General features: G+C 40.6%; 1 protein-coding gene across 3 annotated transcripts in view; it reads right to left on the bottom strand.

Annotated features, from left to right (window-relative positions):
* The window catches only part of LOC120540379 (chemokine-like protein TAFA-1), a 251,517-nt gene extending 250,399 nt beyond the window's left edge, over positions 1-1,118 (bottom strand). The window contains exon 1 of one of the 3 annotated variants that reach the window (XM_039771091.1): positions 689-1,118. The gene's annotated coding sequence lies outside the window, so the exon portion shown is untranslated. The remainder of the gene's footprint in view (positions 1-688) is intronic. The other 2 variants (XM_039771090.1, XM_039771089.1) reach the window with 2 other exon arrangements.
* Positions 1,119-25,305: the final 24,187 nt, after the last annotated feature.

Genomic DNA, 25,305 nt, shown 5'->3' with positions numbered 1-25,305 from the left:
CTTGGTTCATTGCTGCCAGGCAGGACTCAAGCATCAGATGAGCTCTTTTTCAAATTGGTCCATCTCTAACCTCCACTGGCAGCACACAGAGACACAAAGAAAAAAAATCTACCAGTAACCAGTACTCAGGAAAGATGAGTGCCCAATGAGAGACACAAGCACGGGAGTAAAACCAAGTTCTGTGTCCTCACCCCAGCAGGCACATGGTAGAGGAGAGTCGTAGTAAGAGGGAGAGTGAGCAGGTGGCATCTCAGCCTTGCATGTTTCACTCAAGTTTTTTGGCTTTTTGATCTACCGTATCTGTTAAAGTGCCCTGCCCTGCCTGCCTGTTTGTGCTCCAAAGATGATACACTGGCACTTCTACTGTGCCAAAATAGCAAACATATACAATCTACAAGACCCTGGGTACAAAATACCTGTGCACTGGATTTAAAAAAAATAAAAAATGCCTTCATGTCACAGCCCTCTGTACCCTTGTAATTCTACAAACCCTGCCACCTCTGCTCCGTGCCACTCTGCACTCCTTCTGCCGGCATCTCGCTTCTTGGCCCCCCTGCCATTCTTCTTCTGTCTCTCTGCTCAGGAGCCCCAGACAATTCTCCTGCCGTACCTCCTCTGCCTTCACCTCCCTGCTCCCCTCCTGTCCTACATTCTCTCCGTGCACTCATCCCGCCAGCCCGAGTCTTACCTGAGTAATCCAGCCAGGAGCACAAAGCCCACGGAGCGCTCATCCGAAAGACCTAACACTCGCTTTCAGATCCATTCATTCCTCTGGCAGGGAGTTCCTAAAATAATCGTCCAGGTCCCTGTTTGAAAACTCTGTAGTGCCTCGGCTCGGCTCCAGCGCTGCTTGCAGACAGAATAAAACATCAGCACTGAAACGCACCGGGAGAAAGTAGCCAGGATTCAAGGGGTGGAAACCCTGTCATTTCACCTCTAAATCATCTCCCGGCGCCACCTGCTAGAGGAGGGGAGCCTCCAAGTGCTCTCGACTTAATTTGCAGCTTCACGTTTACTTAAAGACGAGAATCAATGACACATCAGCCTTCCTCCCACTGAAAAGCTGCTTTAAGCACAGGCGCGATCTCGCTCGCAATCCCAGCGCAGCCTTACTGGGAGGGGTATCACATGTCTGGGAGCCGGACTGCCCACTATTACAAAGCAGCCGCTTCATTGCATAATAAAGCTTAGTTATTAACCCTTTGAAAAGAGCACCGAGCGCAAATCGTCAGGAAAAGGCAGAGGGACACAAGCAGGTGCACCGTCATGCATATAGGGGCTTGTGACGCGCGGCAAGCAGCACACAGATGCAGAGTACAAGCAGGGCACGCAGTACAAAGTGGCACGGACAGAGAGTGAGGTGCACACAGGTATGCAAAGGCACACACTCACATACAGCAAGCGCACACAAATCCATCCAGCCACTCATGCATGATTTGAGCCTGTCTAGCACGGAGAAAAAAGAGGAACCAACCCTGGACAGCAGGCCACTGTCACCACTCATAAACACAAGCAATGGGGAATTGCAGGCACTGCGATGACACACAGGGACACTCCATTGTGCCATCAAGTCACCCCCACATAAAGATTAAGTATCAACATGTTCTCTCTCACACACACACAGTCACAATCACAAACCAACACAAATGCATGCATGTTCAGAGTGAGGTGTACACACACACACACACACACTCACAAATGCACACCCAACAGAAACAAACACAGGCCCACAGCTTGCACAGATTCTTTCCTAAACTCTTGTTATTTCATTTTTTTCTGAAACAAAGCAAAAACACGTCCATTTACCCCGGTGTGTATACACATGCAAACACACACACATAAGAGTCACAGTGGGAACAGGTGCTTTACACAAACACCGCAGACACGCACTGCTCGGCATACACTCATTAGCACACACTAAGGACACAGGTCAGTCTTCAGTGCTGCTGCCCCACAGATCGAGTGCCCTCCCATGTGGAGTTGTCATGTTTTTCCTGTGTCTCCTTGAGTTTTCTTCCCCTTTCTGCATGTTAGTTTAACTGCAGCTCTTAAGTCAGCATGAATGTGGGTGCATGTGAGTTGTCTGGAGTGTTTTCCTTGCCTTGTGCCCAGTGCTGCCAGGATTATCTTCTGCCCCTGTGACAGTGCATGTCATGTTCCATCTGTATTCACCAACAGGTACATAGTATTTTGTAACAGGGGAGCACCTGTTCATATTCACACAACAACTCAAGTATGTCCAGACACGGACTGCTAACATAGATACACACACACACACAACACATCTCTACACTTAAAAAAAGTGTCTCTCACATGTTCATTGTGTACACACACACACACACTGAACAGACAGAGGACACATGTAAATGCACACAGGACACTAAAAACCACAACTCAATAAATACACAAGCAAACACACATATAAATATACAAATATGCACACGCTGACACAGAAAACGTGTACAATTATTCACCATTAAATATAACCTAAAGACATGTAAAGCACAAATGTGTGAAACCAGACAAAAAAAACAGATGCAAATAGAAGAGCATGCAGTAAACACACAGAGGACAGTCAAACAACAGATACGACACAGGGAAATGCATTTGTACACAAGCACATAACACACCATCTCACACACTCCGACACACACAGAAAGGCACTTGCTGGAACACGGCACACAGGCAGGCATGTTGCTTTTAGAAGGTGCAGCACTCTCCCCGGCAGACAGACGCACACATGGCCACGAACACAAAGGTTTGGGGTTTCAGCAAACTGTGAGTTTTCATTTCATAATGAAGAAGCGACAGAGCTTGTTTGCTGGAGGGATTCAGCTTTGCCACTTGGCTCCCCAACGTGTGTCGGAGCTGTGGAATAAACTCCTGCTGAAATGCACAAAAGCCCCCGACGCTGCCAAAGAAAAGCACACAACAAACACTCCCTGGGATTCGGTGACAAATGACAGGCAGAGGCATCAAATAAATAAGCACAGCTCCCGGTGGCCCGGGATGCAATATAGGTCAGGTTCATTTTTATACACTTAGAATCACAGTGTCACCATTATCATATTTCATTTACAGTACCTGCAGCACCATGCAATTATTCCATCAAGTGTATGGATGTGCAGAGGCTCTCTGTTCAATTCAGAAAGAAAGAAAGAAAGAAAGAAAGAAAGAAAGAAAGAAAAGAATCTATAACAGTGCTCAACAACAATAAAAATATACAATATAAGAAAATATGAAACAAAAATAAAAAATGATCTACAGTATAATAGCACTTAACACGAAAGAAAAAAAGAAAGAATTTATAACAGTGCCTAATGTGAAAGGTACTTAATACAAAAAAGAACTGATCTCTAATAGTGCGTAACATGAAAGACACTGTATAACATAAGAAAGAACAGATCTACAGTATAACAGGGCCTAATATGAAAGGCACTATATACCATGAAATAAACAAAAACTGATCTGTAATGGAGTTTACTGTGAAAGGCACTGTGATAGCGTTTAATATGAAAGAAAGAAAGAGCCACTTCTGAGGCATTACAAAGAGAGAGTGCTGGGGGGCCCAAGCCCCAGATTGATCCCAGCTGTTTTTGACTTCTCTCTCTCTATTTGTTCAGTGCGGGGACAGCCCTACCTTTATAGCGTCAAGCTGTATTAGGAGAATGAAGTGGGCCACTAGGCCCCCTGCTGGGGATTCACACAATGTCAAAAAGCTCTCCTGAAGAACTGTCCTAGTGTCTCATGTAAATGTCACCTGACCTTCTCACTCGCCTCAGTCCCTGAGCACTTATCATTGTTTCAGTGTGAGGAGCAGACTCTGACATTCTAGACGTTCTGTGTGTTTCCACGAACGGCGTGTTAGTCTCAGGAGAGACGTTGTGCAAAGACTGGTTATCACAGCAGAATGAAAGAACCAGAATCAAGTAGGTGTGACTAGCGCCATCGAGTAGGTATGTGTGTGTGCGTGTATCCCAGTCCCCAGGGGCACTCACTCCGGTCTCTGGATTTTGACAATCTCCCTTGTGGAAAAGGTAAGCAGAGCAGCAGGGAAACATGGAATTTCCAAGTGGATGCTGTATTAAAGACTAAAGTTAAAGCCAATATTTACTTTACCTTAAGGTGCCAGTTAATTACAAAATATTAGCACAAACAGCAGAGGGCTTTACAAATTCACAGTGTGGCAGTATTGCTGAGCCTGTGTTCATTAGCTCCCGATATCCTGTTGCGTGGTTTTCAAAAAAAGCCCCACTGTGAAGTTCTGCTGGCAACTGCATCAGTGGGAGGCAGGATGCAGTGTTGGGGAGCCAAGGGTGCACAAAAACACCTGGGCACTCCTATTGGGACTGTGCACGTCACCCAGTTGAATGTGCTCCAGAAATATAAGCTAACGGACACATGACAGGAGCCTGACTCAGTGGGACTGAATGTGTGTATGTCCTTATTTCTTTGTGGTTGTATATTTATTGCATACATGCCTTTGTTCTGGTATCTTTCTCTTGTGTTTATCTGCATTGTGTATGCCTGTGCCCATGTCTGTTATATGTGTGACTTCTGCATGTATCTGCTTGTGTCTGGACCAGTGTCAGCATCCCTTGAAGTGCATCCTTGAGCATGTGTGACCAGGCATGTCTGTGTATCGTCATGCATGAATGTCTGTTTTTATACAAATTTTTTATATGCATATGCATGTGTAAAGCAATACTACTGCATACTCTTATGTGCAAAACTCTTTGTTTGTGCGTATGTATAAGTTTTCGATACATATACTGTACATGCATTTTACACACTTGAGTAATATGTCTTTCTCCTTATGTGTCTGCCTGGATCAGCACATGCTGTAAGTGGACACAGCAGGACCTCTGCATGCTTACATGTATAAATAGATGGATAACTGCAAGTATGCACACTTTTAGAACTGTTTGTATGTGCATGAATTATGATTTTCTGTATACTATCAGTACATGTCTTTAACATGTCCGGGTATCTGCCTCCATATATGTCTGTACATATGTGAACATAGCAGAACCACAGCAGGTTTACATGTGTAAATAGATGGATCAGTGCATGTATTCACACATTTATATTTTTTTTTGTTGGAATGTATTACTGTTTAGTATGCGAGTACAGTACATGTTTTTTACATGGTTAGGTTTATTTCTTGATGTACTGTATGTCTGCTTGTGGGTGCACATATGTGTGCACATCAGCACCTTTACATGATTACAGGTGTACATAGATGGATAAATGCATGCACATACATGTTTATATCAGTTTTTGTGTGCATGTATTACTGTTTTTTATATATATATATATATATATATATATATATATATATATATATAAATATTTTACATTTTTGGCTGCCTCTGTATATCACATATATGCACATGTGTGCACATCAGTCTCTTTACATGTTTAAATAGGTAGATGAGTGCACATTCATACACATTTTCATCTATTTGCAGGTGGGTGAATTTCTGTTTTTTTAAATGTACTCGTATGTGTGTCCTTCTCCACATACTGTATGTCGACATGTGGCTGTAGTGTTGAGCGTGCTGGTGTGTAAATAGGTGAATGAATACCTCTGCATGTATTCTCTTTCTATGTATGTACATGTGTGTCTCTCTGTCTAACTGAAGACTACACTTGTCTGTGTATACATGCTGTATGCCTGCAGAGGTGCGACTGTGTCGAAGTGTGATCGTGCCTCCATACTTTGGGGTCTGGGGCTACCCCATCTGACCTGCACATGCCATGTTCACACAGCTCCTCTCTGGCCAGCCTCAGCTCCAGAGGAATCCCATTTCCCTGCAGTTCGTACTGCTCAGGTCCTGCGCAGTGGGCTGCCCGCCTCCTCTCAAACGCCTCTGGATATTTCAAATGTTCCGTTGGAGTCCCACAGGACTGCAGAGGAAATTGACTTCTGCTTGCTTTTCAACAAATGCAGTCCTGATGATAATTCAAAAAGTTATTTTTAAAATAAATAATTGAAGAATGACCTAGGAAGCAATCTATCCATCACTCCTAATTGTTGTGCAGATTGTACGCATCGATCGCTACTCTGTTACGTTTCTCTACCACAGGCGGCCACAGCTAATAATACCCTTTGTGCAGAAGAGAAATCAGCCTTTTTATTTTAATTAGCTTTAATTTACAGTGGCCAAACAAGCAGAAGAATGGAGCAAAAAAAAAATCTCTCCTCATCGTGCACCCTGGGAGAAGCAAAGAAGAAGCAACAGCGGAGTTCCGTGTAGGTGGGGGTCATTTGGCCATGCAGTAATTAACAGTGGCTTCCAGCTGTGGCTTATCTTCGCTGTAATAGTGCATGCCAGGAAGGCAGTAGATGGCAGAGTGCTTGGGGTCAAAGCTGGAGAAGAGGCAACCGAAGGGCAGTTCAGTGATATCCGGCTACACACCCAGCATGTAAAGCCACCCCGTGTCACTCAAGGCTGCTGCCTATCCTTCCTAATGCTGCTGTATGGCATAGTACAGTATAAGCTCTTCATTGTCACATGTACAGAGTCCTGTGAAATTCTTCCTTACGTGTGCTCATCGTCACCACAAATAGTGAGTATGACTTCCTTACCTCCAAAATTCTTTGTTCTTTGACTGACACATCTCAGAACAATATGTTGCTGCATGCCAGATCAAAATAACTCTTCTTGTAATGCACATACCACCCTAACTTGCTGCCTGCTACTCCAAATTGGCTGCTATTGAAATTTTGAACTACTGGTGGAACGTCACCTGAACTCTCTCCAATTTACTTCAGAACAGGGTCTGCTCGAGGATATCTGTGGATGCTGCAATTTGCCATTTGTTAATGCAAGGTTGGAGTAAGCCATCTGTCGTGTTGAAGTTATTAATGTGGGCCCAATGACGGCCATTCACAGCAGAATGAGTGACATCTGCAGATAATGTCCACAGGGACAAAGCAAGGATGATAGGAGGCACTGTGGAGCCACTCCCATACCCAAAATAAATACCAAGTAGCCCAGTGTTATGGAGAAAACAAAAAACACAGGGAAAGAGGGACTAACAAAAGTATCAATTAAACTGAAAATAAAACCTGGTTGCCTCTCTGTTTACTAACTCAGAGAAAGAGACAGTTTAGTATTTTGAATGACAATGACTGGGAGATGAATAATAGTCAGGAGTTGGCCAAAAGTCATCCTGTCATCAAAATTTTATTTACTAGCTACAACTCAAACAGCCTACAACCAGAACTTATTTTAACCCCAGGAAGACAATAAGCAAGAGGTTTTTGTTTGCACCCCAACACAAGGGATTGTCCACAATCCTGGATGCTCCGGAAAAGCATGCAGAGAGAGACCTTTACACAGTCGCTCTGATGGTTTCACACATTTTGGGGAATTCTACATAGTATCCTCATGGAAGCACCTGACACAATTGTTCTGAAATAAAGACAGCAATGTGGCAAAATATTCCAAATGCCTGGAAACAAAAATCAAGCATTCTCAGAACACTTAGGTTTCAAACTGCCTACACATATGTATATTTTATTTTTTCCCCCCATTCTAGGAAGACCACAAAAAATGAATATCAACTGCTGCTTATAACAGTTCAGGTCCACTTTAACAGGCCTTGAACCGATGTCTGTGTCTTACACATCTGTCCATCTTTACTTGACACAAAGATACTCCTTCCTTCTCTCTCTCTTTACTCTCTGGCTTCAATTCCTTATAAAAATTTTGAATGTGTTATTTTAGTTATTTATTTTTCTTGTTATCGCTTTGATGGCATCATGGTGCCATTTCGCCATATTACTGTTGTTTTTAATGACGTCTGTTGCTAACCACATGGCTGATGGTGTTGTGATGTGTGACATTGTCATGCACATCATTAGGAAACATGGAGGGGCACGAATACATATCAGAGCTTTGCCTGAAAGTAAACAAATCAAACAAAAGCATCTAGTGATACATACAATTTAATTAGATTTTTAATCACAGTTTAATTATGATCACCAGCATTTTGTTGTTAGCAATCACCCCATTGCTAGTCATATGGCTCACGAACTGTGACATCATCACACCACCCCCATAAAAGATGGAGACGTCTAACCTTTGGAGTGACTTTGGAAAAATAAAGAATTTTCACTTGAAACTTAGCTTTAGATAGGGGAAGGATGACAGATGGCTTTAGGACTTGTGGCCTTGATTTCTTGTGTGTGATGATTGATTTTTCTTACAGCTCCTTTCGGTATTAGACTCTTAGCTCTCTTTTGACTTTTCCAATTGGTTTCTCTCATTTTCTGCTTATTAAACTCTCACAGTTTTGCCTTTGGTCACAGAGTTTTCCTTAGTGCCCACAATACAACCTTGAACTGGGTAAGAAAATTGGAAGGTTGGATTATCGCTTGTTCATTTACACATATTCATAAAATTGCAAGCCAGCTCAGCCAAAGGAGAGCTGCCCTGGGCACAAGTGGCTAGTTGGGAGTTTGACTGCATGGGTGCAGAAATCTGCCAATTAACCTCCTCTGAACATCTTCAGGGATGGCAGAAAAACCCACATAACCCCTGAAGAAGAACATGCAAAGCCCACTCGGACAACACCAGTCATGGGACTCAAACCCAGTGACACTGTACCAGCCAATGAGAAAGATACCATACTAAATAACCACTGAATAGCTCATTTGGCTTGATGAATATTGTGCTCAATATTTATTGATGTTCATAAATATACACACTGCTGTTTGAGATAAAGACTGTTAGCTGTGTATTCTAAAGGTGCCTACACTGCCACCCTGAGGCAATCAAAGTACCAGTCTGCTTTTACTTTCTTCAGGCAGACAGGGCTATTTGTCACTGCTGCCCCCTTGTGGTTAAAGTGTGTAAAACCCATGAGGCCACAGTTACAGCCTGACCACTGAGGCCCCGTGGAAACGTGAGCAGAGTCAATTAATCTGCTATTTTAAGACGTCAAGTTTGTTTTCATGTGTACAATGACATTTGTACTTGCATGTTCCCTCACAACAATCAACAAAACTACAATGTAAAAATAAAGTATACTTTGCATGTTCCACACCTATAGTATACACAAACTCTTACAATATGTACAACATGTGGTTTCCAGTTGTAGAGCTACTAAAACATCCGACTGATGCTGCGCTTACAAATTGAACACTACCGTAGATACTGTGCAATGTTTGGTTGTTACTAGTTAATGATTTACTTAAATATATTGTAACACTGCTATCTATGTATATTCATCATGGGTTCACATGATCAGTGCTGTCATGTACAGTATACAGCAAACAGTGAAAATTAACTGCTTGTGATATCTTGAAAATTGGGATATTCAGTAATACGTTTTTATATATAAATATGACTACACAACCTCAACATTTAGACCTAAATTGCACAGCCACCACTTTCCTACCACATTCAAAGACAGTGTTTGTCATTATTTACCACTCTATTTATTGGTTTACTTTACATTTGACAATCCTTGTGGCAACCTTCTGTCAACACATCATTACATTTTCATTTAAAAACAGCACCTTTAAACAAAACCTACCTCAGTCCACACTGGCAGTTTCAATAGTCCACAATAATATACATGTGACATAGACGTTCGGCTACACTGGGCATTCATGCATTGGCAGAAAAATCCCTGATGGAATGGCAGCACCACTGGCCACAGAATTTACCACAAAACTTTGGCAATAGGTAAATTCTTTGCTTTTTGTGTAAGTAGGAAGCATTCAAAGTCTACAAAACGCAGTTTAAATGCATACAGGTAAGCAGCATAACAAGTGCCATGGAAAGTGACTCCTCTCTATCGGCCATGTTGGAATATGGTCTTCTTCTGTAAGTGGCAACCAATCAGGGAATGAGATGTTGTAATTACCAGGATCTAATCAGGGAAGAGCTACATAATAAGCACCAACAAATCAAAGTGTGATTAGAGTTTTTAAAAGTTTACACTTTCATTTGTCCATGTTAGAATAACAAGTCCACGCTTTCAGAATTATACAGCTCTGGAGAGCACTTTCAAAAACCTCCATTTTGAGGGGTAGTGTGGCAAAAAGGCAAAAATGATATTTGCATTTTTAAACGAAAATGTAGTGGGTTGGAGGTACTATAGTCTACATAATGGTTATATAGCATAACATTCCTTATCGCTGAGAATCAGAGTCTAACCTGGGAGCACTGCCAATACACCTCAGGACTCAGAAGGCCCATTCAGAGTCTCCAGTTAAGCAAATCAGAAAATCTTCCAGGATTTGAGGGAAGAAAACTGAAGCAGACAAAGGGGGGACAAGTGAATTTTTCGCAGACTGATACCAGGGGTGGGACTGGAGCACAGAACACTGGATTCATGAGGCAGTGGTGCTTATCTGTGCCCTCAGTTGTGTTATCAGAATCTAACTTTATCAAACCTTGGTAGTACATTTGAAGGCTATAGGGGTGCCACATAAGGCACAAGGTGGGAAGCCGTCTGTCCATCACTAGGGCTTCACACACACACAATTTCTACTGTGAGAACCAACGTATATTAGATATCCTGGGGTCTACAAATTACTGTTCCGGAACCTCTGGTCTCCCTCAGCTGGCACTGAGCACACTATAAGGGTCTCCCTTTTGTCCATAGGTGCTTCTAATGCTTGGTCGTGTAAACAGCAAGTCACTTCGTAATAAGCAGCCTGCTCGCTCACTCACTCACTCGGCAGCATTGTCATTTGAAACCATTTGTCTGCAGTGAGCCTTCTTGTCTGCTTTTTAAGCACCTTGCCAGCTGAGAAACTGCCTGGGAGGAACAAAAGATTCCATTTTCTACAGTAGCTTGAAGTGAGCAGGGAGGGGTAGCATGGTAAGCTTTTATTTTCTTCCTTGGCTGTGTTTATTACACTTTTGTGTGATGAAAAAATTCAAGGGCTGCACAACACACACCAGCTGAGAACAGCAACAAAGTTTCTAGCTACTCCAAAGAGTGAGACTGCAAGTTATGAGGAGTTGAGGGCTTCATCAAAAGAAGAGTTTTTAGGGATGGAAATGTGGCAATTTGGGTGGCACAAGAAGCATTAGTTTGTGGAACAGTATGATTTTTGGCTGATTTTGCAAATATTCATGTGGTTGTTCCTCATTTTTGTACAGCATAATATCACAACATGGATGAAAATCACTCACTTGTAAGTTACATCTGTTTGTTGGGGTAGGGTTATTTGGGGGAAATGTGTAAGTTATGAAGTTAAAGCCAGACTAAGTGGGTCATCTTAAAATAGATTTAAAAGAACTAAACTCCAGAGCAGTAGTGGAATGTATAAGAAGTGAACCTTCACTAACCACTAGTGGGTTACATTCACTGATGAGTTTAAATTGGCCCCCTGTGACTGACACCCATCCGGAGTGTGACACTGCTGAGACAGCTTATCAGAAATTGAATGGATCATAAGAATCTCAAAAAAAATATGGCATTACTGTAAGATATTAACTCAAGGCCACAAGATTATTTCTTTTTATTTTGCCTTAGGGGCTCTAAAGATTTAATTCAGCAAGATCATAAAGCACAGCTGGCGTAGTGTAAAATGGACAGATGAAGGCGCACTGGCAAATGTGCCATTCATGAGATGAGGATCAGAGTGCCAAGTGAATGGAGTGGAGATGTTACTGGATACCTTTAACAAGGCAGGGGGTACGAACATCAGATGTGTGCAAGTAATACCTGGGAAATGTGGTTATGGAGTCTGAACATGGAGATGAAGGAGACTGGGTGCTGGAATTTGGATGAAATGGGCACGTAAAGAATTCTGGGATATGCATAAAACACAGGGTAAAAGAAAACCAGAAAGCTGGAAAATGTCAACATGGCCCACTCAGCAGCATGTGGTCAGGGCACAGTTCACACTCCAGTCCAAGCTGACTGCCTTGAATTCCCTTTTGTCCACAGCCCACATTCAAAGTGACAGGCAGAAGACAGGCGATCATTTTATGTCTTCAGTTGCTGCATCTGAACACAGCCACTCGTGCACCCCTTCCCACTATCTTGCTGTCCCTCCTATTTCTACTAAATCCGTGACTGGGAGGCTGATTTGCATTAAGACTACACTCATGTAGGAGACAGCAAACACAGAGGCTTTTGCCCAGTTCTCAGGAACTTCTGTTGGGCCATAAATATTCATGGTGCTCAAGCTGAAAATAACTGAAGTGGGAAAAAGAAAAGGAAAGGAAGCTGCAATGCAAGTGACCTGGCCCAGCCTGTCCTACAGGCACTAGACTTATGAGCCAGCTCGGTGACATCTGATGGACATACCTTCATCCCATGGTCTACATGCTTAACATGCAAACCTGGACATATTTCTGAGTTTTCCTCAGCTCATGGATAGCACAATAAAACGTGTATTCTTGGCTGTGCTTGTGAGGATAATGGCTGCAAGGAGGCAATATGTGTGCACACTCTGCAGCCAGCTGCTGCTCGACATCTTAACAAACATATATGTGTCCCCACAGATTGGCAACCTAGTCTACAATGTATATGGACGAGCCCAATGGAGTCTACCAGAATCATTCAGCAGAAAGCAAAGTTTACAAAAACACATAGATTACCAAATTTGTATGAAACAAAAACTAAACAGAGGGGGCAGTCTAGCCCTGAAGATGATGAACAGGAAGACTGCTGGATCATCTTCCACCAGTACCTCCCCAATTGTTTCATTACCCTGCTGCTCTAACTTTATAATTTTATATTTTACTAAAAAGCATTTGTAATCAATGTAGAGCACATTTAGCTTATATATGGAATTGAGATTTATAATAATAAATGGAAACTACAGCAGTGTTCCTGTATTGCGTCTTGAAGGGTTGTTCACATAACACAAAATAAAATAACATAACATCATCAAACACGCCTAATTCAATTCAGGAGCGTGGAAGGCCAGAGCCTATCATAGAAGTATTATGCTCCAGTTGGGAACTAGCCATGGAGGGGTGCCAGTTCATCAAAGGGCCCATTCACTCACAATTGGCAGATTTAGAATTGCAGATTAACCAAATAGGCAAAGCTTCGAGATCCGGAAAGAAAACTGGAGTGTCTGGAGAAAAACTACCGCAGACAAAGGGAGAACATGTAAAACCCACCCTGACAGTGCCTGGCTGAACCCAGGAGGTGGAATACTGTATGTGAGGCTGTGGAGCTAACCACTGGGCCACCATGTAAAAATAAACATTAGGAAGTACACAATGTGGCCCTCTGGTGGCTAAAGTATTAAACACATACAGTACATGGATATGTTTTCTAACCCACTTAAGACTTAAAAGTTTTGGAATATACCAATTCTTCTTCAGAATTTACTGGTATTTGTTTTTGGATTCTCTGATGCTGAAATGGCCGATATGCCAGGTAAATTGGTATATTGGACAAAATACTGGAGTTTATAAAAGCCAGTTTACTGGTATGCTAACCTGTGAATGCATTTAAACATGCAAATCTGTACATGCAAAAGTGATTTTCTGTCTGTGTGTAGACCAGCATTTGAAATGGAAGTAAATAAGTGGTGGTACTCAGGATGAGTTTCTCCACTCAGAGTTATCAGCTAAATACAGTAATTAAATCAATGGCTCAGTATTTTCCAAACAGTAACAGCTAAATACACATGACTTGATGAAAGAAAGACCCTAAAGGGACACAATAATAAAATGAATGTGTGCAATTTTTCAAAACTATACATATAAAAGGAAAAACAAAGAACTCCAAAAATTGGCACACGTCAGTTAATACCACTAAATCAAAATCCTACTACATTTTTAATTTCTACTATTAATAAAAGATACTAGAAGACGTTCACACATTTTTTAATGAAGGTGTACAAGCTCCAACTATTCGAATGAAATCTGCCTAAAACTTGTGTACGATCAAAACTGACTGCACCCCAGCTTTTGTCTTTAACAATTATCCATTGTTCTGTGAACAAAAGAAGAGCCTTTGCTCCTTCGACCAACAGTCTGGGCAATTGGAGGCAAAGGTTTTAAGTGTAACACTGTGATCTGTGAGGTTTATTACCTGGAAAATATTTTATAAACAATTAGCCACACAAACTAGCTGACAGAGCGAAACTGGCCAGGAAGATGGACAGAAACATGGGAAAGATAACACCAGGCAGGCTATTTTAAAATAATATTTACTGAATCAATATAAGGCCAGAGTGACCAATGACTACTGTCTGTAGAAGCCATGAGAACAGGGGAGGAGGTTATTTGAGCATAATCCAAAAATTGCACAGACGGCTCTCTTGGAAGTTGCCCAAACCTGGCAAAAATGTAAATATGGTAGTGTTTATAATGAAGAGGATCCATCAGAAAGCCAGAAGCCTACCAAAATGATGTTCCTCATCTTACAGGGCCCAAGTCATAAAGCCGTCATCATCCCCCAATGAAGACTGACTGCAATTTCATTGGTTTCTCTATGGCCTGGATATGTACAGTATGTATACATTAATTATGCATTGTATTCTTTGGGATGGAGATGACCTTTTAAAGCAAGTTAACTATATACATATACATATACAGTATATCATTTGGTACCATATTTCTCTCGTCTGATTATTTCCACCATGGTTACAAAAAGAATGGGTAAGGCTAATAAGGCTCATGTCTGTTCTGCTTCTAGAAAGGACACAATCCCAGGGAACACGTGCCCTCTGCTGGATACACCAGTCGTCAACACGGATGTTACTGCCATCATTTGCTCTTCAACAGGCCTCTCCCTAATGGCGCGGAATGGAGAGGCACTCACTTGCTGATGATGCTGACTGCCACTGTGTGCTTCAACTCAAATTTATTTGTAAGCGGTGCTTTTCCTTCTACCTTGGCTCTTACTCTCTTGTTGCCCTGTTGCAACCAGGCTAACATCATCTCAGATGTTCATACCCTACTTGCCACCAGTAGGATAGGAAATTTCTAGGAAAAATGCAATAATGAAATGTGAGCTGACTTGCGTAACGTAGTGCAGGCATGTCAAACAAACGGCCCCCCGGCTGCATGCGGCCCGCATGACAGATCCTAGTTAGCACTGAACTTGTACAAAATTATTACTATCGTTTATGATTGAATCATTCTGCATCTTTGGCGTTACTTATTGACTTTTCTTACTTCTGCCTTCTGACGAAAGCACGTTTTCCCATGGCATTACGGTACCGGAAACATCATCTGCTAGTACAGGCACGAGCCTTGACCAAAGTTAATGAGCCTCAATGTCACAACTGAAGTGCTAGGCTGCAGTAGGGGTGGCCTTAGGCATGTGCAAACTGTGCACTGCACAGGGCCGCCACGACAATATATATTGAATATAAAACAGAAAGAGAAAATAACAACACAGCTGACGTCAATGTGGCCGAAAAACATTGTGTTTCTTGTTAATTAGTATGCTGTATTTACTAATGTCGCTCGAGTCGGAGAAGTAAGCTATATGTACTACTAGCAAAATACCCGCGCTTCGCAGCGGAGAAGTAGTGTGTTAAAGAAGCAATGAAAAAGAAAAGGAAACATTTTGAAAATAACGTAACATGATTGTCAATGTAATTGTTTTGTCACTGTTGTGAGTGATGAGTGTTGCTGTCATATATATATATATATATATATATATATATATTTACACACACACACACATAAACATATATATATATATCTATACATATACACATATATACATACATATATATCTACATATATACACATACATATACACACACACATAAATACATACACACATACATACATACATATATATATACATACATACACACACACATATATAAACATATATATACATATACATACATATCTACATATATACACACACAGCTATTTCGTATCAGTGCAATACGCTGTTTGTTAAACAGTTGACTCCCGCTCTTGCGTGCAATAACAAATCAAATCATTCAGTTGTCTTTGCTCATATGTCATTTTAGAGCTGGACGCCTGGCATCTTTTTTTGGCCACAAGTTCGTTTCTGTTTGCTGTGAGGTTCTGTGTTGTGGATATTATCAGGATGGATTGCAGGTGCTCATCAGTGAGGCGACTCCTGTGTGCTGTTTTGTTAGTCTTTATCACTGAGAAGAGCTTCTCACACAGATATGTGCTACCAAACATGCACAAGGTTCGAGCCGCATGTAGACGGACATTTTTTGTTCTTCAAAGTCACCAAAGCGCCGTGCAAACTCAGTGTGCAATAACTCTAGTAAGCGGTAAGTGTTCGGCAAGGCAGCTGAAGCGCTGCATTATGGGATCTGTAGTTTATTGTGTACCAGCGCTTCATATACCGGGCTTTAATAACAATAATACAGTATATAAAATGATCTCGCGGGCGGATATAATTACGCCGGGCGGATGTGGCCTGCCCTTGAGTTTGACACATATGGACTAAATAGAACTTGAAAAGATATATTTTTTCAAATGTGATCGCGCAATTCAGATAGAGTTGACGCGCACTACAGCCTGCATCCTCCCCTCGCTCTTACTTTTTTACCGTTCATCTAATGAATACACGGAGTATGGCTTTACCAAAACAATCATTGATGTCGAATAAAGTATCCATTATTCGAGTATGTAGATCGGTATATATATATACATATATCTATATATATAGATATATATATATATAGATACACACATATATATATATATATATAGATACACACATATATATATAGTATATATATAGATACACACATATATATATATATATATATACACATATATATATATATATATATATATATACATATATATATATATATATATATATACACATATATATATATATATATATATATACCCGCGTATCGCAGCGGAGAAGTAGTGTGTTAAAAAGGCTAAAAAAAGAAAAGGGAACATTTTAAAAATAACGTAACATGACTGTCAATATACAGTATTTGGTTTGTGAGTGTTGCTGTCATCAAGGATTTGATTATCATTATTTTTTTCAATCAGGCTCGTATTTGTAGGATGTGATGTGTTCAAGTTACATTCCGTGTTTGTCAATCGTTGTAAAGATAACAGGTTTCATTCATCGATTCGTTTCTTACTGCATCAATAAACAGCTCGTCTTCTTCTTTATCTGAGACCTGACACACTGCATGCACGGGTTTTTTTTACACTGTCTTCCTTTAGCGGGACATTGACTTTTTCCACCGTGTGCTTTGTTTCCGCAGTAGCTGGATTTATGAATATGCTTATCAGACGCTTCATATTTTTTGCCGCCTTTTCAATTGTGTAATTCGGTTTTTGTTCAGCGCTCTTTGGAACTGTTGCTTTTTATCTGTGCACTGCGTCAGTTCACGTGAGCCACTCGGTGTACATGCATCGAAGGTTCCCAGCTGTGCTGGTGCCATCTCGTGCTATGTCCGTAGCTGTATTTAATGTTACCTTAGTCCTGGCACTTAAAACTTTCTCTCGCAGTTTCGCTGAGTTTGTGTCAAACACCACCCTGACCATCTCATCTTTCATATCATTGGCCGCCACTTGGTTTTTACGTTACGGACACGCGCATATAGAATTGTGTCATGAGCACGAGGCTGCTATATAGTGTCCGCAACGGACGTGGCTATCCGCCGTGCTTAAGATACCATATTGACATTGGCGGGCGAAGGGGCCACCGATTCTTTCTCTGCCCAGGGCCGCCCCTGCTAGGCAACACTACTGGCAGGGCTGCTGTGACTGGCCACTTGGCAGAACTGACCATCACGAGGAGTAATAGTCCACATATTTTCACATTTTTTTGCTCTAGTTTTATGTACTTTTGTGCTTGTATTGTAACAAACAGTGCAGACTACAGCTGAAGATCTGAAGTGGTCGCGAGAAGTTGGCAAGTTGTTTATTAACATATTTTTGTGATTTTGAGTTTGTAAAATTAGTGTAGGTCAGGTGGCTTTTTGTATATCAGCTTATTTTACAATATAAACTTTGAAGTAAACTTAGTAAAGTAAAATTAGATTTTTGGAGTATTTGTTTTCCAACTTGAATTACTGAACAATGAATTCAGTGTGCATTTTCGTGATTTCAGTTCACACGAACAGGACTTTGCACTGTTCTTTTACAACGTTGAGAATGCGCCTGAGAATATCCAAATGGAGTTGATTGAACTGCAGTCAGATTCTATTCTGAAGGCAAAATACAAAGTTGAAGTTGGTGTACCAGGCTTGTATGCTCACCTGCCACCCTCGTATGTGCAGATCCGCAAGTTGGCATTGAGAGCACTTACCTTTATGAGAAATTGTTTTCGTTAATGAAAGCTACCAAAACCCCACATCGCTCAAGACTTACTGCCGAGCACCTTTCATCACTCAGAAAAGTTGCAGCTGCACAAGATTTCAAGCCTGATATTGACAAACTAGTTACTAACAAGAGATGCCAAGTGTCGGGGCAAAATAAATAGATCTCACACTGTAAGACTCCTATATAATATAATGAATATAACATAATAATATAAGGACCTAGCTAAGAGACTAAGACTCTAATTGTACGCTGTTGTACAGAGCTTGTATGGAGATAAATAGCTTTTCTTTAAACTTTAAGTGTTACATTTTTTTTTAAGTTTTCAGTATTGGAAAGAAAGCTACAGTAACTTTGTATAATAGTATTTGTTACAGTGCGGCCCGCTGACCAATAGTAGTGAGTTTAACATGCCTGACGTAGTGCATCCTGCGTAATAAAGTTTCACAAGGACTACACTTCCAGTCCAGCCCATGGAGACAGTAGCAGGTCAGCATGTCTTGCATAAGAGTACTGGGAGTTTATGATAATTGCTGGTATGAAAGAAAAAGTGACAGTACACTGAATGGTAAAACAATGACTTGGCAGTTCTGCATATTGGAGAATTCTGGCCGATTTCAAACAGTCCTGGCATGCTAGGAAAAACTCCCAGCATCCCAAACAAGGGTCTGAACACTTCTATGAATGAATGATTTCGATTTTTGATTTTAATAAATATGCAAACCTTTCTGTCTTTAATTTGTCAATATGGGTTCTTGAGTGTAGATTGACAGGCAAAAATGCAACTTTATTCATTTAAAATGAAATCCACAATACAATAAAGTGTGCAGAAAGTGAATGTCTCTGAATGCTTTCTGAATCCACTGAGACATAAGGCAAGCAGACACCTCAAAGCTGCTGTCCAGGACTTCCAATGCGACCCAAAGCAAGTCACTTAACCTCGCAGTGCTCTGAACGTTAGAACACAAACAGATTTTATTGTATCTTGACCTTACAAGTCTGAATGAAATGTTTAATTATTTTTTAGTACAAACAGATCACTCAGTGTCTGTAGCCAAGTCAAACTGATCAATTAGTTTCTGGCCAACTTACTCAACTTTACATGTTTAAAGCTGCTCTGTCCTTTTGAGTATTCTAACTGATGCCATCCAACAATTTTTTCATCCAAATAAAATGTTTTGTTTTTTCTAGCCACTTAGATAGCACTACATTTCTGGTAAATTTGATATTTTTTGTCAAACAGAGCATAAACAATCTTCAGTGAATCAGATTACTTAATTTTCCTATAAAATTAGATAACATTATTTTCCTGCCAATCTCTATTAATTTACATTTTGGGAGTTTAATTTAGTGAACACAATTGGCAAATTGGGAACATGAATTATAGGGCCAAATTAATAAAACATAATCAGAGGTATTCATCAGACAGAAATAAATATTTGGACGAAACGTCCGAAGCCTGATTTCTTAAATTAATCTGGAATTGGCAAAGTTACAAACTGATTCAAGTCCAAGCTGGCTAAATGACTTCAGTTTATATCTTTGTCACATTCTCTCCACAGATAACTGACTTTGAACTGTGGCCCCCAAGCAGAACACATTGCCCTCCTGTGTCTACTCTGGCCAGCCATAACATCTGATTGACTTTGGTCTCCCATCTAACTCTAAATTGTATTTATCGGAATTGACTTTTTAACAGAATACATCATTCACAAATGTCCTCTTCCTATTTATCTTCAACTTTTATCTTCCAAAGCTGTTCTCCATTCTTGCAGTCTTCTTTCCACTTCCTCCTCTCCTGTACTACACAAGACACAATGTCATCAGCAAAAGGCCTGTTCCAGGGGGATTGGGCTTTTATCCCACGAGTCAACACTTCCATAACCAGATCAAAGAGATAAAAGGCTTGAAGAAAATCCCTGCTCAAACTGGGGTCTTGTCTGTTACCCCAACACTGCTTTTAGCCCAAGTCCTCACTCCCTCATGCACATATTCAATAATCCTCACACAATTCTCTGGTCCTCCTTTTTCTTTCATGCACCACTAGACCTTTTGACGTGGCATCCTGTCACAAGCCTTCTTCATATCGACACAAACCATGTGCAAGCCTTTCTGTGTGTTTACTAAAATATTAATAGCTAAAAATAAATACATGGGATGCACTCTTATGCAAAGGGGCATTAGAACTGCAGACTCGCCACCTGTGACATTTCTATTCATATTCACAGTTGGAGTACCTCAGGATTATTTAGCAGTTGTCTGTGAAACTGCATGGTTGAACTGACTTTTGGCTTGTGAAAGCTTCTCAGGTATGCACAAGAAACCGGCATCTTCTCTTCCAGATAATAGTTTTATTCACTTTTCTCTGAATCTTTAATTGTACTCGTCTGTTAGAGACCTTTGCACTGTTGATATCATGTGATGGGCAATGTAGGCCAATGAATATGCCGTTACTGGACTGGTTTCTTGCCCAATGAAGGGGTGGCAGGTCTTCAGTCCAAATGCTTGGTTGCACTTGAGCATGTTCCTCGTAGCTGATGAGGGCATTTTCCAGAAGTGCTTTATTTAATAATATTTTAGTAAAAATACATGTTTGTGATGCTGTGAACTTGTGACAAGGTCACTTGACATGTGGATTATGCGACACATGGGTTTTTCTCTATGGATGATTTTGATACGGTTTGCTGTTGTCTACCATTGATCACAATAAATATTTGTTTTATCAGAAACTTTGCTATCTACATTCTACTTGAAAATATAAGACTAAAAAGTTTTGTCTGCAATCATTTCAAAGTGTATGGGGTAAGAAAAATAATATATTTTAGGGGGAGTATTCCTTTAAGGAAATACAATGTGTGGGGCTCAAATCAGTTGTACAAGTCATGAAACTGGATTATTAATTTTTTGGTGTAATTTTGTATTATATATATGTACAGTTTACTGTATATATATCTTGCAGGATACATCTGCATGTGTGTCAATTCATTTTTACTTCTGAAATTATTGTATATTGAGTTGGGCTCATAAGTGGGAGTACACTTAATAAGAATAAATTGAAATTGAAATGAATGTTTGCAATGTTGGCATCAGCTGTTATTGATGTTAGGTATTGTATATTCTGGTATTTCTTGTTATTGTTATTCAATTTACAGCTCTAACGCCAAGCTCCAATCATTGCAACTATGCTGTATGGCAATAAAGTGCCATCCTTTTTAATCAGCAGAATTGAGCTGACCACTGAGAGAGGCGATGTCCTTGCTTTCTGATTCAGTCCAGCAAATACACACATTACACACGTTGTATATGTCTCAGACAGGCCTGTGCTGACTAGTCAAACTAACACGGCAATGAGAAACATGTATTCTCCCATTCTCTGCTATCCTGTCTGTCCACTACAAATGTATGACACTTAATTTCATGTGTCCTGCTAGCTGACATGCCCTCTTCAGATCTCAGGACACCTATGCCAAACTGTCTATCATGAAGGCATTTAATTTCATCTTTCTGATAATAACTTATAGGGGTAGCCTCCCAGACACATGGATTGTTTTACTTGTACCTCCTTTAGTATTGCGCCAGTTGACACCTTAATGTCACGTCCCCCTCAGTTTTGAAAATTGATATTGTGGTCATTCAGGCCTATATACACCTGGCCGGCATTTATCCTGTCTTTCCAATAAAACTATCTGGCCCTGTGGAGACATTTAATATACTATTTCCAACTATGAATGACTTGACTTGGCTAGAAGTGATGCCCATGAAACAAATTTATTTCTCAATTTCCCAGCTGTGGTTAGCCTGACCAAGAATCACAAGGTTGGCTTTCTTCTACTGTCCTGAAAACTTCTGATTTGCTAAACATGTTCTTGGAAGTTATTTTTGCATGTCCCTGTCATGCAGACATGTCACAGTCATATACTCATTGTCAAACCTGACCTTCATGGTCTTCTGTGGTAATCATGGCTGATGCTAACACTACAATCCTTTGCAGAATACGGGTAGCATATGACAGTGGAATTGGAGACTGAAAAAAAAAAAATACTGTTACTTTATTAATTATGTTATTTTAGAATATGTGGCCTTTCTTGTAGCAGTAGTAGTCTGACCATTCTCCTTTGAGTTCTTGCCCTGCTTTGATGCTGGATCTGGCCAGTTTGTAAAATCAAGCAGAAACATGCGTATGGATGGACTGAGGCTGCCGTGAAAATGTGCCTGGATTTATGCGAAGCTTAGTTTTTATATATGTCGAAGTGAGCATATTTATATTTACACAGGAGGCCCCAGATGTTTAAACTGATGCCTTCTCACAAAGTGTCTTATTTGGAAGCATCTACTCCATGTTATATCAGATCTGCCCATGACTGAATGTTGCCTTTTGTTTATCAATGTTATGTTGTATTTATTAAACATTGACCTGACTGGAGTGTTCTGCCGCTGGGGAATCAGGACTGTTGGCTTTCAAGTCAATGAGTGCATTCATGCTGTTGGGGGTAAATTGCTTATATTGTTGCCACCAATACTAACTCTCAATACTTAAGATATACAGTACTTTGCAAAACTGTGAAAAACTGTTGTTAAGTGGGAATGCTTCCAAAATATACTATGAAAAGGTTTTATTAATCAATAAACATCCTAGGTTGCGCAGTAAACAAAACAAAACATCAATTAAATAAATATATCCCTTCTCTCAATACCAGTGTCATGCTGTTTTTTTGCAGATCCTCATGTGCCTCTTGTTCACTTGCCCCAGTTCCACTGCAAATTTTGACAGTCTGACTGGTAATTTTAGACAGACGATGATGGATCAAGACTTTGATGAACCACACCATCTCTGGCAGGATTCCCATTTCACCTTTTTAATATTTTGGCTGCACGTTTAGTCCAAATGTCATTCTTCAACATGACAGTGACCCCTATAAGACACCTCCCTGGAATCTGTATCCCATGTACTTCTCAACAGTGAGGGAGTCATCAATCCTTACCAAAGATCCTTATCCTTCGGAAAACAACCTGAGACTTGCAGGGAACATCCACCGTATCTCACTACTGCCTGCAGACATTTATCCATGTACCATTATAAGGCCTTTGGCAGACAAACTATGTTCTGTCAGACCCTAAACGTTCATATTTGGACTTGTCAGTCCAGAGCACCTGCTGGAAACACCTGTCTGCTTGGGTGAGACCATGAAAATGCAAGATGACCAATCTTTTTGTCTTATTGCTGGGCTCACGTTTGTCATGTTTTAAGATCTGCAGGCTAAATCGATAAACCTATTGTAGCCTCCCCTTTTTCACCTGGTCGTTACTTGCCCAGTTTTCTTCCCTCTATAGAGCTGTTTCTTTTTCAGTTCATCACTATGGTTCAACCTACACATGATGTCACTGATCATTAACGCTTTAAATCAAGCACTTGGCTCTCTGATGTTTTTTGAACTGTAAAGTGGCTTATTACTGTGCTGGGTATTTCTTCAAAGAGATTCGAATATCTTATTGCAGTGCCTCTCGGTTTGTAAAAGTAATATCTGGAACTCTAAAATATTGAATTGTCTGTTGTCACACTAATCAAGCACGTTCCCTATATAACTAGGAGACAGTTCATTACTGGTTTTCTGAGCTTTTCTATCATGTTTGACTAAGAAATACCAAGCTGGCATTCATTTCTACATAGACCAGAATAACTGAGGAGACCCTTCGGCCTCAGGCCTTCAGTTTCTCTTTTGTTAACTACTGCACTTGGATGGGACTGGAGACAGCCTCATATTCACATATATCTGGACGGGAGCTGCTTTGACTTGGATTAGCTAGGTCATCCGAGTGAAGACTTTGCTTTTATTTATTTGTTTGTCATAACTACCTCTACCCTGAAAGATAACAGCCTAGTCTAAGTTATAAAGCCACAGTCCAGCCATAGACAGCTTCCGAGGTCAAAAGATTACATGCTGTCAGGAAGAACAGACTCTTATTAATGCTTTAAAAGAGTTTTAAGTAATGAAAGGTCAATTAATACAAGTGATATGGCAAAGCAATAACTGTTCAGCTTGTACAACTGGTACTCATGTGGCATCTCTTGTCACTATTGCAAAGGTTAATTGCATTTTCTCAATTTATTCCGGAGAAAAGCAATGAATGTGGTACCAGAGAATGGCAGCTGAAGTCTTAGTGCCAGGTTTTTGGGGAGTCTGGTTGGTGTGGCAAGAAAACTAAATGAAATGGGAATGTAGATGTTAAGCAAGCCAACGGAGTTGTAGCCTTATATCACATATCAGTGGGGGCGGATGAATGTAATTATAAGATAACCTTTTCTCTCTGTCAAGTCATTCTTAGAGTGCAGCCTGGTTATAGAGATGTAAAGCCAGAGTTCTCTTTCATTCCACGAAGCATGTGAAACACGCACTCAAACAGATACTGACATACAATGTATAAAGTGTAGTAATTCCTCAGTCCATTTTTCTGTACTCCTCAAATGATAGGCATAAAGCAGTCTCTTCATGTTCAGTGAGCGGCTAGCATCTTCTGCTTCTGACACCAGGCTGCATTACACTGCCGCTCAAATTAGGATCCAGCTGGCTCCAGACTCTTTTTGGTGTTTCAAATCCTCCAGGTCATACTACTGTAACATCTACCGTATCAGGAAACCCGAAACAACTGGCACCCTACACCCCACAAGCTCAAATGCTAAATCTGTAGGCTCAAAAGTGTTAGAACAATGTTTCATGCCCAAGCCACATTATCATTCTGGATCAATGGCTGTAGATACTGCTTTATTCATTTGCAGGTAAAATCATCCAAGATGCTACAAGTTTACTAAGAGCTACTGTAAGTGGGAATATGGCTAACCATCTGTCCATGTGATAACATTACACAGTGTTAGACAACAAATTGGTAAGTATTTCCTTACAAGAAAAAATGACTAAATAGTTGTGCCATCTTGGTAAAGAGCTCTCCATAAACCCCAGCCTTCAACACAATTCCTGGTGCAAAATAGCTTCCTGACTCAGACTGACATCAGAACTCACCTGCTAGTGCTGTTGACTAAAAAGCCTTGTTCATAGGAAGCCATTATTTA

Source organism: Polypterus senegalus, chromosome 12 (genome assembly GCF_016835505.1).
Source record: "Polypterus senegalus isolate Bchr_013 chromosome 12, ASM1683550v1, whole genome shotgun sequence".
Classification (NCBI taxonomy): Eukaryota; Metazoa; Chordata; class Cladistia; order Polypteriformes; family Polypteridae; genus Polypterus; species Polypterus senegalus.
This window is presented reverse-complemented; position numbering and strand designations above follow the sequence as displayed.